The sequence below is a fragment of the Dasypus novemcinctus genome, chromosome 29 (assembly GCF_030445035.2).
Source record: "Dasypus novemcinctus isolate mDasNov1 chromosome 29, mDasNov1.1.hap2, whole genome shotgun sequence".
Lineage (NCBI taxonomy): Eukaryota > Metazoa > Chordata > Mammalia > Cingulata > Dasypodidae > Dasypus > Dasypus novemcinctus.
In genome coordinates this window covers 16310916-16328043 of record NC_080701.1, presented here as the reverse complement: position 1 = coordinate 16328043, position 17128 = coordinate 16310916, and positions in this window count along the sequence as shown.

Sequence of the window (17128 nt, the reverse complement as noted above, 5' to 3'; positions counted from 1 at the left end):
GAAGAAACTTCCTTCCTTCCTTGATAGTTACATGGGGTGATATATTTTTTTCCAACTTAGCCCCAAAGCAATCAGTTGACAAGTCCAGAGTAGACTCCTGCTGTAAAGTAAAATATAAAGACTCTCTGGGTAGCAGGTGTTTCCCTTTTAATGACAGCTTAACTAGTGAAGTGTTGAGCAGAAACTGTCATTTCTCCCTGCTGTTTGCATTGGGCTGGGAGCCAGCACAAACCTGCCTCGGTGACATTTCAGGTCAGACCATTATGGTAGGAATTTCCCACACAGCCGGAGGAAGGAGGGAGGGCTGCAGTTTGCATACTTGTAACTGGATCAGAAAAGGAGGAATCCAAAGAAAGGAAGGCACCCTTAGGACTGTTCAGGAAGAAGCCGTTAAGGTGGTAGAAGAGATGAAAGTATGGGCTTAAAATATCAACCCATCTACGTCTATGGGGTTAAAGAAGAAATTATATAGCAGGATGATGCGATGAATGGAGAGCAAATAAGAGTTGTGTTAAGACTGCAGCAGCACTCTGTCCTGTCATTCCTCCATTCAACAGATTTATGTCATTAAGCCCCTTCAAAGGAAAAAGTAACTGCTAGGCACTGGGTGGAGATCTGGAGGCTAATATTACATTCTTTCTACGTTCAGTGAATTTATAATCTGGCAGAGTAGGAAAAATATATACAAATAACTTTAAGCACCATGAAATATGACCTTAAAAAAAGTAATTTTCTAATTTAAAAGCAGCAGATGACGTTTTTCTACCTGGGGGTAACAGGATAGATGTAAAGGAAAAAGTGAATTTGCTTAAGGAGTGGGTAGAATATCTATACATTTGGGGTGGGGGGGTGACTTTCTATGTTTAGCAACTAGTATGAACCAAAGATTAGGAAAAGGAAAATCTGGGGCAATTCCAAAGGAGAAAGAGAACCCTCTTTTACTGGAACATAGAAGAATCATAAAAGCTAAGCCTGAAAATACCGACTGGACAAAAATAATGAAATGCCTCCTATATCCAAAGGAGAAGTGTTTGTTTTCATTGGGAGATACTGAAGGTTTTGATCAAGAGAATGACAGCATCACCTGAATTTCCACCCAAGGTAAGGAAAGGAGAAAGATAGTATATAAGAGAATTACAAAGGAGAAGGAGAAAAAGGGATAAGAGGTTAAGTAGGCTGGGGGTCATTATGGGAAAAGGAGGAAAAGATTGGAAAGAAGAGTGATGGAAAGCATGGGAATAACGCGAGGCTAGACAGAAAAAAACAGGAAAAGGAGCAAAGAAGAATGGCACACTAGATATAGCCAGGCTCATGAGTCAAGGGCTATGCCAAAGCATTAAGTTCAAAGGTTACAGTCAGTTAAAGAAAGACAGAAATGGCATCTAAAACCAAAATTGAGAATGACAATCAGGCAGGATTAAACTGTTGGTACCCAAAATGGCAGACAGAAGGAAGAATCAAGCTAAGGTCCCTGAGGCAAGAGTGGGAGAAGAGAAGAGTCCTCTACTCAGGAACCTTGTTGTCCTAAGCATGGTATGAGAAGCACCAGTGAAGGTGTCTGGTGACATGTCAATGGTTGGTTGGATATATTGCAAAACAGTGAAAAATGACCAAAAGAAAAGGACAGTAAATTTTGTGAGTTCAGCTCAATTCCCTCAGTACTCAGGAGAGAGGAGATGAATGCTTAACCTAGCTAACAGCAATGGTCAAGGAAGGTAAGCAGTCAATTCAAAGAAAGAGCTAAGTTTATAAGGTATTCATGCAATTTGACAAATAATTTTGTATAGGAAACATAAGAGCAAGAGGAATAAAGCCTGGAATGGCTAGGGTAAGCCTTGGTGCATTAATTTTGAAAGTAAGATAAAAAACAAGACCTGGTTTGTAAAAGGAAGATGACAAACCTGATTTGACTCATACTGAATTTGAGGAGCTGGCAAAATGTTCAAATGGTGATGTCTAGCCAACTCATGAATTCAGCTCAGGAGAAAAAAATGTGTTGTACATAAGACATAACCTCAAAAAGCTTTCAGACATTGATGACAATTGAAATCAGGGGTTGTGGAGAGAGACAAAAGAAGATTAGTCACACAAATTCAAAGAATGTTTTCTAAGTCAGCACATGGGAACCACAGTGACAACACCCATCAAGACCTGATAAATAAGAAAGCACCAAGAAAATTATACGATATGTCAACATAAGATTCAAATAAATAGCAGGAAATGCAATTGCCCATAATTCTACCATCTGAATATATTCACAATTGCAACTAATTCATATCCTGCCAAACTTTATGCTACAAACTTTTTCTTAAGTTAGAAAATGATTTCATACAATAAATTTTGTTTTGAAACTACTTTTTTGCTTAATACATACTGAAGAAATGTAGACCTGTGTCATCTTTTGTTTTTTTTAGGAGGTACAGGGGATTGCCAGGACCTTGTACATGGGAAGCAGGCATTCAAACCACTGAGCTACATCTCCTTCCCTGTGTCATCATTTTTAATGGCTGCCAATTTATGCTACCAAATCTCTGTTGCTGAACATTTAATCTGTGTGGAGACCCAGGACCCAGGCTCCCCATAAGTCCTCAGCACATAGCCACCTGTGTGACCTAGATGAAAGTTAAAAGTTAACAACCCTTCCCAGGGGGGAATGATGTATAGACAGTATGGTAAACTATAATCTCCTCAGAGCAGTAAAAATCCATTCCTATGAAAACATCACAGGACCCTAGTAGGACTCTGTTCTCATACTCTATAGAATGCCTTTGTCCTGAGATCCCTTATGTCACCCCTCATTTTCCCATCTCTTTGCAGAGCGCTAACTTCATTCTCCAGACCACTGCCACTGGTGAGGCTCTCCTGTTCATAAGTCCCAATAAAGCTTATATCTGACTCGGTGCCAGGTGTATTCTTTGGTCTCACGTGGCCCCAACCCGTGCCCTTCAGGAGTTGGGTGGCAACAAACTGGCTTCATTTTTCTGGTAGTATAAGCCACACTATGTTGAATTGCCTTTGTATAAACATCTTTGTGCATACAACATGATTTCTTTTCAGTAAATGCCTGAAACAGGAATTTCTGTATTGAAAAAAAAGTACATTATATGATTTTTCATTCATATTCATTCCTATTTCATTCATACTCCCAACCTGGTCTCCAGAATATTATATAATTTACTTACAGCAGCTGTGAAGGAGAGTTGGGGCTACATTTCAGTGGTCCTTTCCTTCAAGATTTGCAAAATCCTTTTTTCAACTACCATGGGATTATAAATGTTTATTTTTTAATTAAAATATTATTAAATCAACCTTAAATGCTATGAAAGCATGCTGAATTTTTATTGGCTATCAAGTGATATAAAACACGATTAAGAAGGCAAATCATCTGACTTTTTAAAAATATTAACAGATTTTATTTTTAGGACAGTTTGAGATTTATAGAATAATAATCTTGGGAGATCACTCACACTACTCCTGGTTGGATAGTTTGGGTTTGCAGGTGAAACACTTCCCAAAAGAATGGTAGCGTTCTATTATGTGTGTCTCTAGAACACTCTGTCATGATGCTATTGAATCTTGTTTTATTGTTTAGCATATTTATAAATGGTCTTGAGTTATACTCATCATGGTAGCCTCTCACTATAGGGCAGGACCCTAAATCAATCACCTCCTACTTTCCCCTGGGGTACACAAATGGATATTGTCCACATTTCCTTAGTCCAGTTAAATATTTTTGGAAGCCAATGAAGAAGCACCTCCCTTACTACAAATAAACAAAAATCTGAATTTTGTTTGTATTAAAGACCTATTCCTTATTTTATAAACCATTTATGTCCATCCCTACATACCAGTTCCTCTCTGAATCCTGATATGTTTTTGCAATGTCACCTTTAGTCTGGTTTAAAGTAAGGCTTAATGATCAAGGGGAGAGAAAGTCAAGCAAATTTTCAACAACCCAGATAATCAGAAGTAATAAGTAAAAATGAATGAGTATTTAGAAAAACTGGGTCACTTCAGAGCACTCGACCTTTTAAAGACAGATGTCGGGAAACGGACTTTGGCCCAGTGGTTAGGGCGTCCGTCTACCATATGGGAGGTCCGCGGTTCAAACCCCGGGCCTCCTTGACCCGTGTGGAGCTGGCCATGCGCAGTGCTGATGCGCGCAAGGAGTGCCGTGCCACGCAAGGGTGTCCCCCACGTGGGGGAGCCCCACGCGCAAGGAGTGCGCCCATGAGGAGAGCCGCCCAGCGTGAAAAGAAAGTGCAGCCTGCCCAGGAATGGCGCCGCCCACACTTCCCGTGCCGCTGACGACAACAGAAGCGTACAAAGAAACAAGACACAGCAAACAGACACCAAGAACAGACAACCAGGGGAGGGGGGGAAATTAAATAAATAAATAAATCTTTAAAAAAAAAAAAAGAAAGACAGATGTCAACTGCTATCCTGTATTTGTCTAAAGATATATTGCTTATAAGACCTAGAATTATTTTCCTTAAAATATGAATTTTCTACATAATCAGATGCTAATTCATCCTATCTTAAAATAATTCATATGATTTATTTTTTAATTATCCCACTGAGATGGAAACAGTAACAACCTGATAAGAATGTTTGTGCAATATATTCATTAATAACATAATACAGTTTCAGTTGTTTTTCAATTAACATAATAAAATATATTAGCTAATAATTATTTATTATTTTATATTATAGTAACTATTTTGTGTCAATAAATGTATAAATGCTTATATAATATGAACATGTAATTATAGTAAATAACACCTATATTACATTAAAAATAAAATATATTAAAAATGTGCCAAGCATTATGTGGAAGCATACACACTCTTGCAATAAATTTTCATCGTCATGGAAGGGGAGGTAGGGTCTGTCTGTGGCAGGCAGAGAGCCTCATGCTTGCTCATCATATAATGGGGACAGGACTGAAAGGGGATTGAGTGTCTGTCTTTCCCACCTGGTCACTCAGCCCTGTTGTGCCTTGATGATTGAAACATTTTAACTCCAGTTGCTCTGAGAAACTGACTTGAGCTAAAATATTTAGGTTGTTTTGAAAGTGATGATGCCCGTACGGTTGAAATTATTATCGCAGACATCGCTCTCAAATAATTAGAACTAGTCATTTACCCTAATTGCTTAACTCTTTCCTACCATGACGATGGGCCAGATGGTAAAAGGTCTAAATAGATATCTGTGAGCATATCTAAAAATCCCAATACTAGAAACTCCTTCTTTGGGCTTTAAAAACTTCCAGGCCTACTGTGCCTCCAACAAAGAGTTCTACAGAAGGAGCAAAAACTTAAACTGCCTTAAGTTACCTTCACTGGGATCAGTGGAGAAATCTGAAAGCAGTGCTCTTGAGACTGAAACACAGAGAAATTGCCTGGGGTTGGGGGGTGGGTAGGGCGCAAAAGGTAGAAGGGTGCCTAGCTATAATTTTTCTAGGGCCAAGTTGAGGTATCGTTGATAACACTGTCAGTCAACATTTCTTCCCAGCTGTTTCCTTTCCATTACAGCATTTCTTTCCCAGATATGTATTCACAGCATGTTTTCAGAAGACACATGAACCCTTAGAGCTAGAAGGAATCCCAGAGCTCACATTGCCTAAACCTCCCATTCACAGAAAAGGAAACAAAGGCCCAGAGTTGTTCCCTGGCCTGCCCCAACTCACATGGCTGGTTCTTGAAGGAAATGGGCAGCCCCTCAGTCCCTGGAACCCCAACAATGCATTCAACTTTACTGTTTCCATTTTCAAATCTGATATTACTCGTGAAGTCGTAAGAGAGCTCTACCTTAGCTCCTCCAAAGAGCACCACTATACCTAATGTATAACATCACTCAAAGAGATCACTTTCAAACGCCTGCACAGAAGCTCTAATATCAATCAAAAAGCAAGTTGTTAATAGTCACCAACACACTAAGAAGAAGATACATTTAGGATGAAAGGAAACTTTTTGTCTTGTTTTTTTATCAGAACCCCACACTAAAAATAGTTACGCCATGGATCAATTTTGCCGCTTCGTGATTTATGGAACCTAGAAAAATGCTCAAACTTTTAAAAAGAACTGTCTAGAGGTACATTCCTTCTAGATTTTATTGCAGTGTGAAATTTAATAATAGATATTTTGGAACAATCCAAAGATGAATAAATCATGATATCAGCCCTCATAAATTTATAAGCCAATAGAAGAGATGTGTGTAAAAATAGACATATTCCCATCCATCAGCCATATGGGATTGAAGCCCCCTCTCAATTAGAGGTGGAGTGGGCATCGCCATCCCAGAACCCTCAGGATTGGGGAATAAAATAAGAACTAGAGTGGACTTACTGATATTCTTATTGACTTATTGTGATTCTAGCCATGGAAGAAATTACATCATGGATGTGGAGAAAGTGGCCACTGGACCTGCTTAAGGCAGGGAGAGGGAAAAAGAGGTATAAAATGGGGGCATTTGGGGACGTGGAACTGTCCTGAATGACATTGCAAAGACAGAAATAGGACATTATATATCCTGCCACAAGGATATATAATGGAGTGGGAGAGAGTGTAAACTATAATGTAACCTACAATTCATGCTGTTTGACAATGCTCCAAAATGTGTTCATCAATTGCAGTGACTGTCCCATACTAATGAAAGACGTTGTTAAAGTGGGGAGATGTGGGAGGTGTGGGGCATATGGGAATCCCTTCTATTTTTTATGTAACATTTTATGTAATCTGAAAATCTTTTTAAAAATATGTATTTTAAAAAATAGATATACAAGTCTAGGATAGAAGGAAAAGGGGTCTCCTAATGGAGTGATAAGAAAATGCTTCCTGGCAGGGGCAGCATTTGCTAGAGCTCAAAGAATATATAAGTTTGGGGCAGAAGAGATGCTTGTGGTTGGGTCATTCCAGGTAAAGGGAGCAGCATGCCAGCAGGGGATGCTTAACAAAAGACAAGTATTCAGGGTGACTGAAGTACAGGACGCACAAAAGTGCAAAGCAGGAGAAAAGACTGGCTAATAGTGAAGACACTGTAGAGGGTGTCAAAGGCCAAACTTTGGCATTTTCCTTTGTTTTTACCTAATTTGGTGGACATTTCAGGCTTACAATACATATATAGAATTTTTCATTCCATTACCAAAGTCTTATCCCAGTGGAGTTTGCATCCTCTTCGTAGTTTCATGACTATATCGATCAGCTAGCAATTACCTCATTATGTTTGGATGGACAGGAATTAGAGTTCTGTTCTATTCTGATGTATTTTAAGGTTGATCCAAAGACTTCTAGACTTCTGTGTTTTTCTATAATAGATTACAGAAGCTAAGTAAATAGAGATTTTTGGCCATCTTTACCAAGCAGGAAAGCTTTGGGACTCAAGAGATGCTTTCGTAATTTAATCAATTTTTATATTTATCACATTCCAGATATTGTTGTGGTTGTCACTTCCACCACTCAAAATAATTGGAAGGAAATGTTTCAAATCCTAGATATCTGGTACCATAGCCTGGATTCTCAGAAGGTACTGTCCTCACAATTCTATGCTAGGGAACCACTAGTACCCAATGGAAAAATAGGCTTTTCTGAACATTTTCTAGGATTCCGTCATGTTTGGGATTTATCTGTTCTTCAGGAAACTGACAGTCAGGAGTAGTCCTCTGTGTGGAGGCGGAGGATCTGGCAAATACATTTATTTCTCATCACCATATCTTTGCTACTCTGATGAAATCCCTGAAATGACTCAGCTCAGTTATTGGGCCATGTGCTATCCCCATATTGAATCACAGGACATTTATCCACAAACCATTATTCGAAATTGAATCTATCTTTGGTCTGGGGATGCTCTACTTGGTCGTAGGCAGAAACTGCTTCATCTTTCTTTAGATTTAATCTTGGACAGTAAGACCCTTTGCTGGGTAGAGAAAGGATGGCAATAGGCTCCCCCCATTTCACTGCAATTCCATGTGCTCCTCTCCTCGGGGATCAGCCTTCCTTACCTCCCCAGCACAGTGTGCTGCCAATGGAGGTGAAACATCTTTGTAAACTCACAACTTCTCTAATAAAAAGAAAAGAAAAGAAAAAAGGAACAGGAGCCGTAAAGTGAAAAAGCAATAAAGTGAAAAAAACCTCTCTACAGGGAGCCAGCATATTAGAGTACCCACTCGCTGAAAAAGGTTTTGACCAAGTAAAGTTCAGCTATAATAAAACTAGTCAGGCTCTATTTTCAAAGGAAGAAGTGTATTCTCTACCCTGTTCTCATTCTCACTCAAAGAGCACTCCCCTTCATGGACATCAGCTTTCACCTGCTTAGTTGTGTAACGTCTGGTGGCCATGTGGACGTTGGATGTCAGAGAGCAAACTGGATGCTTCAATCCTTCCCATATCAGTTGCCTTACTTGTGAAGTATCTCCAGAATACTTAGTGCAATGACAAATACTGAGCAGGATACAAACTAAACATGAGGTAATTTCTGGATCCTAAGCCAGAGAGGATCCTGTGTTGATTCCTCCCTAAACTCAGGCTAGAATAATTTAACTAGTTATTTTCAATTCTAGGGTGCAAAGTAGTGGCAGTTCTCTTTACGGGTATGTGATGTGAACTATTGACAAGATTACACTGTAATTACTATGTGGAGTCAAGGTAATTACATAGCAATTGTCCTATAATTATTGGGTTTGGGATCTTATTCATAAACTGCAGTATGAATTACATGGTAATTAATACTGGGTCTTCCTGGTGTAACTTAGTTATTATTCATTGATTCATTAGGAAATCCTGCATTTACATAAATCGGTGCATTTCAACAATGGTAATCAGTATTTAAACCTCTAAGACTTGCGAGTCTGATTTGTACATTAAATCTCTCTGTAACTAGTGCAAAGTTATATATGGTTTGACAACATTAACCAAAGAAGGGCTCAAACATGTTCATACTCATACACACACACACTTCCATTATTTATTTATTTCTACACATTACCACCAGTTCTACATCTGTTTTGACCAAGCTGGTTAATATGAAATGTTACTCTATGGGAACTCAATATTTCATGCATGATTTTTCTATAAGCCTACAGCAACTCTAATAAAAAAAAAAAGTAGTAAAAATATCTTTCAAGAGTGTTGCTTACTACAAAGCCAGTAAGTAAAGAAATCCTACCAAACACCACCCAAAATGCTTTCATATGGTTGCTTTCAACTTTGGCCACACATTGTAATCATCTGGGGAGCTGTAAAACACTGACATCTGGATCTTACCCACAGACATTCTGGTTTAATTGGTCTGGGTTGAAGTTGGGGCATTGGGGATTTTACAAGCTCCCCAGGTGGGTACAGTGTGTAGCCCAGGTGATTGTAATTTGCAGCCCAGGTTGAGCACCATTGGTTTTGAAACATCATTAGAGACAAACCACCTCCTCAAGGGTGCTGAATATTTGCAGTTTCCAAAACTCTGAAGTTAATCTTTGTTCCAAAGCCCACATTTTTTGAACAATAGATTCAAATAATACTAATTATAATACTATTGGTAATGAAGCTTATGAAGCTTCTCCTCTTGCTAAATGTGTTTTATAACATGTTAATTTCAGTATTCATTTACTTTTTAAAATCAAGGTATACATGTACATACTTTAAAAAGTCATGCAGTATCATGGGGCTTATAATGGAAATCAGTATTCTTTGTCTCACTTTGTCCCACTCCAAAATTACAATCTGTAGAGATAATCATTACTGACTTTTTAAGCTATTTCTAAATAATACGTTTATATTACTCTATCTTGATTTTATAATTTGATATTGTGCCATTTGATTTTTTAATCCATTCAACTCATCCTCCTACTACACACAAACATACACACACATCACCCTTCTCTCCAGCCCTCAAAACCTTTAAATCACATTGTTGGTTAAATCAATAGTTAATGCTTAAAATGGAAAATATACTTCACAGCTGAGTCTTGTGTTACACGACTATTTGTAAGACTGTCTTAAGGTGGTGTCTTAGTTTTGCCACAGGGCTGCCAATGCAAAGTACCAAAAATGAATTGGTTTTTATAATTGGAGTCACAGTTCTGAGGCTGTGAAATGTGTAAATCAAGGCACTATCAGAGATGCTTTCTCAGCTGGCATACTGCCACGTGGTGAAGCAAGATGGCGGCCATTTCTGCCAAGGTCTCTGCTTTCCTCTCCAGAACCTACTGTCTCCCGGAGCTCAGCTGTGGACAACCAAGTATAGGGCTTGTCTCTTTCTGGGCCTCCTTTCTCAGGCTCTTGGAGCTTTTCTGCCTTGCTGCAGCTGTAGGTGAACCTGGAGTCCTCTCTCATATATGGATCAAATATGGCAGCTTCCTTTCTCTCTGTACCTCTCTCTCCGTGTGTCTCCATTTTATCAGACCTAGCAAAAGCACAGAGACTCAACCCAAGTCATTTCTCATTGATGGAGTCAATCAAAGGGGTCTCACACCTCCAGGAACAGATTAGTTCAAAAACAATTTTTTTTCTTTTTGGGATTCATAAAAGAATGCCAAACTGTCATAGGTAGGGAGAAGTTGTTCTGTGTTCCATGAGCCTGTCAGTAAATCCTCCCCCAAATTACCCAACAGAACTATGCAGCTTTTTTAATATAACAATAATTGAGTGCTTATTATGTACCAGAAACTGTTTTAAGCACTTTTACATGTATTATGGCATTTAAACCTCATATAATCCCAAGTGGTAGTATTATTATTTCCATTTTGCAACAAAGGAAACTTAGGACCATAGAAGTAAACAGCTTGACCACACGGTTAGTAAGTGATGAAACTGAGATGGAAACCTAGGCATTCAGACTTCACGAGGCTGAACACTAGCCATCAGCCAAGCGCCACCCATCCTGCTTTCTTTTATCCCCACCTGGTTCTGCTCCAGTCTGGAACACTCACTTGCTTTTTTAATATTCTATACAGTGGCCTACCTGTGACTGTCTTTCACTTTTATCATGGGAATTTCTTTCACCTGTTGACCTCTGGTTTCCTGGACCTCAACATCATACTCTTTCTCATGCTAGCTGCTCACTGTAGCAGAACCCATTCTCTAGTAAATTCCTGGCCTGGGAACTATAAGGACTGGAAGGTGGGTGAGGACAGCAATGGCTTCTGACATTTTAGTATACAGACTTTCAGTTAATTCCCCCCATTACCAGTAAAGAAAAGTGTTGCTTCTCATTATCATGCAGGTGACCCAAATCCAGAGTCTCACACATCCAGTTTCTCTAAAGAAACTTCCTGTCTTCAGCCAGGGATTAGAAAGCATCCTGGGGATCCATCTGCACCTCTGCAAGCCTTCAATCTCTCCTCCGGTTTTCAGCCTCACTCTTCATGCCTGTTTTCAGAAGTAGCTGGTGCATTCATTTCCTAAGACTCTCTGTGGTCCTACAGCAGAAATCACCTTGCTTCTTGTTCCTCACCCCTCTGTAAGCGCTTTGATTTCAGATTTCTCTGCTCTCGTGAGCATTCCATGTTTTAAAATATTGTTTGACTAATATTGTCTACTCTGACATTATTTTTTATATAATTGTTATTTTTATTTATTTCTCCCTCCCCCCTCCTCATCATTTTGCACTTGCTGTCTGCTCTCTGTGTCCATTTGCTGTGCATTCTTCTGGGTCTGCTTGTCTTCTCTTTAAACAGCACCAGGAAAAGATCCTGGTACCTTCTGGAGTGGGAGAGAGGTGCTCAATCTTTTGTGCCACCTCTGCTCCCTGGTCTGCTGCATCTCTTTTTTTTTTTTTTTTTTTTGACAGTGTGCCTTTATTTTTTTTTTTTATTGACTTTGTAATAATATTACATTAAAAATATATATGTGAGGTCCCATTCAACCCCACCCCCCCACCCCCCCCTCTCCCCCCCCAACAACACTCGTTCCCATCATCATGACACATCCATTGGATTTGGTAAGTACATCTTTGGGCACCTCTGCACCTCATAGACAATGGTCCACATCATGGCCCATACTCTCCTCCATTCCATCCAGTGGGCCCTGTGAGGATCCACGATGTCCGGTGATCACCGCCGAGGCGCCATCCAGGGCAGCTCCACGTCCCAAATACGCCCCCACCTCTCATCTCTTCCTGCCCTTCCCCATACCCATCGTCCACCATGTCCACTTTTCCCAATCCAATGCCACCTCTTCTCTGTGGACATTGGATTGGTTGTGTTCATTGCACCTCTATGTCAAGAGGAGGCTCAGATTCCACATGGATGCTGGCTGCCATCCTCCCATTTTCAGTTGTAATCACTCTAGGCTCCATGGTGTGGTGATTGTCCTTCTTCAACTCCATCTTAGCTGAGTGTGGTAAGTCCAATAAATCAGATTGTAGGTGCTGGAGTCTGTTGAGGCTCAGGACCTGGCTATCACATTATCAGTCCAGAGATTCAAATCCCCTAACTATATCTTAAACCCCAACGTTAACTGCACATCCAGCAGATTAGTATGAAAGTCTTATGAAGGGAGATCCCATCTGAGTCCAGATTCATCACACATAAACACCATTTCCAGAGAGGGGCCATCTGCCCTGGTAGTAAACCCCATCGGCCATGACCATAACTCTCATGGGTCTCTTTAGCCTTCAAAGGAACCAATATCTGGGGGTTGTATCTGCTTTATCTGTCTCTCTGACTCTGCTCAGTTGTGCATGAGGGCAATCCTTCTGCCAGCCTCCAGACTCTTTTTTAGAAACTCGTAGCCATATAAACTCATTTCTCCTTTCCATTTCCCCCTTACTTTAGGTCAAACAGCATTTTAAAGTCATGTTATTTTATGTAGACATGGATATTCTGCTGATCCGCATTGAACCTTCCATATAAGGTCCTTTTCCAGTTGCATCATCAGTTGGTATTTGATAGTGGTCCCTTGTTGCCAGGGAGGCTCATCCCCGGGTGTCATGTCCCACGCTGGAGGGAAGGCATTGCATTTACATGCTGAGTTTGGCTTCGAGACTGGCCACATTTGAGTAACATGAAGGCTGACAGGAGGAAATTCCCAGGCACAATGTTGCTCTAGGCCTTGTTCTTATTTTAGGTTTATCAGCTCACAAGCATAGTCATTAGCATCAGGGGCTCACTGTTGAACCCTCACTCCCTCCCGGTCCCCGCCGCTGTACCTGGGAGACTATCGCTGCTCCCCTAGGGACCACGACAGAGCACCACTGGCCAGGAACCCAGTACCCCCCCTGCTGGGTTTTTAATTGTTGCCACTATGAGTATATCCAATCATTACCATGCACCCTGGACATATGTTCTGTACAGCTCCCTGTCAGCCATATATCACCTGTCATTGGTATCCCATACCAGTATCCCTCCATTGCCATTGTTGAAACACTCTGTGATCCAGAACTCCCCGAAATTTGAAGCCCAATATAATGTCATGGTCCCTTACTAGGGAATGGCATATAGCGATGGGTTTAAAGGATAGATAAAGAACTTGGATAAAGTTAGATAAAGAACTTAGATAAAGAATGTTGACTTGAAAAAATTCCACATCCTATCCTTTTCCCCCCCCCCCCCTAATTATTCAGCGTTTCTTCGTAGGAGTCCTAGACCACAGCAATGCATATATATAATATACAGCACTCCCATACATCCACCACAACACCTTTTTCCTTCCACAGCGATACTCTTACACCCTATTCACATCATATTTACTTAAGATGATGTACAGAGTCTGAGATATTAGCTTTCTAACATGGTAATATCTGTGCTTACATTATGGTGCATACTTTAGGATACACAGTTCTTTACATTTTTAGTTCTCCTATGTTTTACATTATGGTTTACATTATCAGTCTGTCGTCTCCTATATGTTATGGTGTAATATTACATGTTTTATATCCATCCTTGTGTACTCTCAAGAAACTCCTCCCTTGCCCCCCATTTACTTTGGTTCCACACATTTAACGTCCATTTTCCCTTCCACCTTGGTGCCCACAGTGACAGTCAACCTCCGTTTCCTGAGGAGCCACTTCCAGAGATAGATGGAATAGTGTTTAGGGCCTAACTTGCTCATCTGCCCCAATGCCCTGGGAGCCACCCTTTCTCTCGAGGGATACAGTTCCCTCTATTTGGTGGCATTAGTCCTCCCCAGGATGTGGGTCCACCCCCACTCTCACTACTTGGGATTCTACCCCATGGTGTCACCCACTCTGGCAGAATGAGCATTTAGACATTCCCCAGGAGCCCGTCCTGCATCAGACCCTCCCCTCCGAGCATTCTAAACAGGTAACGCTCTTTATTATATTTTGATATTATTTTCTCGGCATTTTACTCTCCACCACCTCCTAACCCTCTCCTGTGTTCGTATGCTACCCCTCCCTCCCCCCACTTGTGGGCAACATTACCCAACCGTCACTCCCCAGCCACCCTCAAACCCGTAAAGCCCCAACCAAAGGCAACCCCTTGCCCCCATTTTATCTCTTCTTTGTGTTCATACTTACCACCATCTCGTCTTAAGTTCCACCCCTGCAGACATCGGCTCATATCCTTTCTCCACCCTCCGATTTCCTGTAAGCCTATCGTTCAGTCTCTTGCTATCTAGGGCAGCTTGTTTATTTCATATCATTGAGGTCATGTAGTATTTGTCCTTCAATGTCTGGGTTGCTTCACTCAACATAAGGTTCTCAAGATTCATCCATGTTATCACATGTGTTTGTAGTGTGTTTGTTCTTACAGCCGAGTAGTATTCCATTGTGTGTATATACCACATTTTATTGATCCACTCATCTGTTGATGGGCATTTGGGTTGATTCCAACTTTTGGCAATAGTGAACAATGCTGCTATGAACATTGGTGTACATATATCGGTTTGTGTCCTTGTTTTCAGTTCTGCTGGGTATATACCCAGCAGTGGTATTGCTGGGTCATATGGCAAATCTATGGCTAGTTTTTTGAGAAACCGCCATACTGTCCTCCAGAATGGTTGGATCCTTCTGCATTCCCACCAGCAGTGGATGAGTGTTCCCCTTCCTTCACATCCTCTTCAGCACTTGTATTCTTCTGTTTTTTTCATAGCTGCCAATCTTATGGGTGTAAGATGGTATCTCATTGTAGTTTTGATTTGCATTTCCCTGATAGCTAGAGATTTGGAACATTTTTTCATGTGCTTTCTTGCCATTTGTATTTCTTCTTCGGAGAAGTGTCTGTTTAAGTCTTTTTCCCATTTTTTAAATGGGTTGTTTATCTTTTTATTTTCAAGATATAGGAGTTCTTTATATATGCAAGTTATAAGTTTCTTATCAGATATATGATTGCCAAATATTTTCTCCCACTGTGTGGGCTCCCTTTTTACTTTCTTGACAAACTCCTTTGAGGTGCAGAAGGCTTTAATTTTGAGGAAGTCCCATTTATCTATTAGTTCTTTTGCTGCTCATGCTTTTGGTGAGATATTCATAAATCCATTTCCTATTACAAGGTCCTGTAGATGTTTCCCTACACTGCTTTCTAAGGTTTTTATGGTCTTGGCTCTTATATTTAGGTTTGATCCATCTTGAGTTGATCTTTGTATAAGGTGTGAGATGGTAATCCTCTTTCATTCTTCTACATATGGCTATCCAGTTCTCCAGACACCATTTGTTGAATAGGCCACTCTCTCCCAATTGAGAGGGTTTGGTGGCTTTATCGAATATTATGTGGCTGTATATGTGAGGTTCTATATCAGAGCTTTCAATTCGATTCCATTGGTCTATGTGTCTCTCCTTATGCCAATACCACCGTAGCTTTATAGTATGTTTTGAAGTCAGGTAGTGTGATTCCTCCAATTTCGTTTTTCTTTTTCAGTATGTCTTTGGCTATTCGGGGTCTCTTTCCTTTCCAAATAAATTTCATAGTTAGTTTTTCTAGTTCCTTAAAGAAGGTTGCGTTGATTTTTATTGGGATTGCATTGAATGTGTATATCAGTTTTGGTAGGATAGACATCTTAATAATGTTCAGTCTTCCTATCCATGAACAAGGAATAGTCTTCCATTTATTTAGGTCTTCTTTGATTTCCTTGAACAATCTTGTATAGTTCTCGTTGTATAAGTTCTTTACCTCTTTAGTTAAATTTATTCCTAAGTATTTGATTTTTTTATTTACTATTGTGAATGGTATTTGTTTCTTGATTTCCTCCTGATCTTGCTCATTATTGATGTACAGAAATGCTACTGATTTTTGCGCATTGATCTTATAACCTGCGACTTTACTAAACTCATTTATGAGTTCTAGAATCTTCGTTGTAGATCTCTCAGGGTTTTCTATGTATAGGATCATGTCATCTGCAAATAATGAAATTTTGACTTCTTCCTTTCCAATTTGAATGCCTTTTATTTCTGGTTCTTGCCTCAGTGCTCGTGCAAGTACTTCTAAGACAATGTTAAATAGGAGCGGAGACAGTGGGCATCCTTGTCTTGTTCCTGAGTTTAGAGGGAAGGAGTCTAGGATTTCTCCATTGTAAACAATATTGGCTTTAGGTTTCTCATATATACTCTTTATCATGTTCAAAAAATTCCCTTGTATTCCAATCTTTTGGAGTGTTTTTATCAAGAAAGGGTGCTGTATTTTGTCAAATGCTTTTTCTGCATCAATAGATATAATCATGTGATTTTTTTCCTTCAATCTGTTTATATGGTGTATTACGTTGATTGATTTTCTTATGCTGAACCATCCTTGCATACCTGGGATGAATCCCACTTGGTCGTGGTGTATAATACGTTTAATGTGTTGTTGAATACGATTAGCAAGTATTTTGTTAAGTATTTTTGCGTCTAGGTTCATTAGAGAAATTGGTCTGTAATTTTCCTTTCTTGTGATGTCTTTGTTTGTCTTTGGTACTAGGGTAATGTTGGCATCATAGAAGGAGTTGGGTAATGTTCTTTCTGTTTCGATGTTTTGGAATAGTTTCAGCAAGATTGGTGTCAGTTCTTTCCGGAATGTTTTGTAGAATTCACCTGGAATTTTTTTTTTTTTTGTGGCCAGGACTGCCATAAGAAAGTACCACAGGCTGGTTGCCTTACACAACAGAAATTCATTTGTCTCATGGTTCTGGAGAATAGAAGTATGGGATCAAGGGGTGGGAGAGGCCATGCTTGATCTTAAAGGGGAGAATCTGCTCCATCCCTT